The sequence below is a fragment of the Penaeus chinensis genome, chromosome 3, assembly GCF_019202785.1.
Source record: "Penaeus chinensis breed Huanghai No. 1 chromosome 3, ASM1920278v2, whole genome shotgun sequence".
NCBI lineage: Eukaryota > Metazoa > Arthropoda > Malacostraca > Decapoda > Penaeidae > Penaeus > Penaeus chinensis.
Window position 1 is genome coordinate 31,505,650 of NC_061821.1, and position 2,500 is coordinate 31,508,149.

Genomic DNA, 2,500 nt, shown 5'->3' on the forward strand with positions numbered 1-2,500 from the left:
ATACATACATATATATATATGTGTGTGTGTGTGTGTGTGTGTGTGTGTGTGTGTGTGTGTGTGTGTGTGTGTGTGTGTGTGTGTGTATGTATATATACAAATGCATATACACATACATGCATACAATAAAGATGCAGATATGTTTATAGTTATGGATGTGAATATTGATGTCGATAAACAAAGAGATATGATATAACCCTTTTATTTTAGAATTTGGCGCATGCAGCAATTTGTAGACTAACTCTGAATTAACGATTATCACATCTCATTACACGGAGATGAAATGTAAATAATTTTTGCTTTTCTACATATACAAGCTCACACACACACTATCTCCTCGCCCCCCCCCCCTCTCTCTCTCTCTCCATATGTATACATATATATGTAAACAAATCATTTATGCCATGTATAAAATAGTATAAATAATACAGTGTATACATCCTTTGGGGTAACTCTGAAAAAACTACCATGGAAACCGGTAGCATTATCAAAGAATCGAGAAGTATCCTTTGCACAACCTCAGAGCCTTTCTCGTATATAATGATGTCAGGGAGGGAAGGGGTCTGGGAATGAGGGAGAGGAAATCTTGACGTAGGTGGGGGAGAGAACAGGGGGAGGGAGAGGTAGGGAGTTGAGAAGGAATATGAGTAGTTGGGGAGGGGGTGGGGGGAAGGCTGAAGGGTTGGTTGGAAAATGGACTGGTCATGCTACCCTTACAATATAGAAGACACATGTATTATAGACCTACGTTTCAGTGAGATACTATGTGGATTAGGAGACGATTCAGAACACTCTTCCCGAATTATAATCAACCCATATTGGTACAGGTCTCTGATTATCGAAATTGATGTTTCAAAGTAAATCATTCATAAGCTACACTTAACAGTAGTAAACACTAATAAATAAATAACAATGATAGTAAAAGAAAAATACACTTATAACCTGATGTACAACAAAAATAAATAACCAGGGAAACACTATTTTACCCCTAAAATCAACCGAACATGATTTTTATAAACTCGATAGGTAGGATTTATTTGTAAAAAATTTCAGTGTTAAATTTTATAGAATAAAATCTTTTAGTGTGTAATCATCCCCTCCCACTTCCGTATGCATGGATAACTGAGCTAATACTATATTGTTCAAATATGCAAATTTCTTTTCGAACGGAAAATTGCAGATTTAGCATTTTCTAGCCCTAACACCATAGTTCGCCCCTTCCTTTTTATGTTTAAGAAGGGGAGAATTTTTTTTTTTTTTCTCACGATAATGGACGAAAATAGGAACGATAATTTACATAATACGGATGGCATTTGGACGTGTTCCTGTGTATTCGGAATCTGGTATTTTGTAAGGATATATATGTATATATATGTGTGTATATATGTATATGCATATCTATATATATATATATATATATATATATATATCTATATATGTATGTATATATATACATATGCACATGCATATACATATACACACACACACACACACACACACACACACACACACACACACACACATATATATATATATATATATATATATATATATATATACATATATATAAATACATATATATATATATATATATATATATATATATATATATGTATATACATATATATTTATATATATATACACACATATATGTATATATATATATATATATATATATATATATATATATATATATATGTATATACATGTATGAACATGTATATATATATATATATATATATATATATATATATATATATATATATATACACATATATATACACATATACATGTAAAACTACAATATTTTGAAAAGGGTATAATCCTCCTCCCTCTTCACTTTACCCACTAACTAATCGTAAAAGACGACCGATCACTCTATCTCTCACTCCCCATTAGTATCACCCCATGGTCAAGTTCGGCGAAAAGTTGCGAATCACTTTTATTAGCGTTATTGAATCACAGCAGGAGGAACCGACCCCTGGAAAGAGGTCTTAAGGCTGTTCCCTTAAGGTTGGTTGGTTTTCTTCTCATTTTCTCTCTCTTTTTTTATTATCAGTTATTGATTTACTCATTTTTTCTCTCGTTCTCTCTATTATTATTATTATTATTATTATTATTATTATTATTATTATTATTATTATTATAACTGTTCTCATTTTAATCCCTGTTTATATTTATTATTATTTTGTCTTCGTTATTCTTACAATAGATATATAATTATGGTGATTACTGATATCATTATTATGATTATTGGTATCATTATCATTACTGTTATTATCATTATTATTATTATATATTATTATTATTATCATTATAATTATTATCATTATTATTATTATTATTATTATTATCATTGGTGATAGTAGCAGTCGTATTGTTATTATCATCATCATTATTATTATTATCATTATTACCACTGTTGTTATTACTATCAATATCGTTATTATTACTATGATCATTATTATTATTGTTATTATTTTTATAATCATCATTGTTA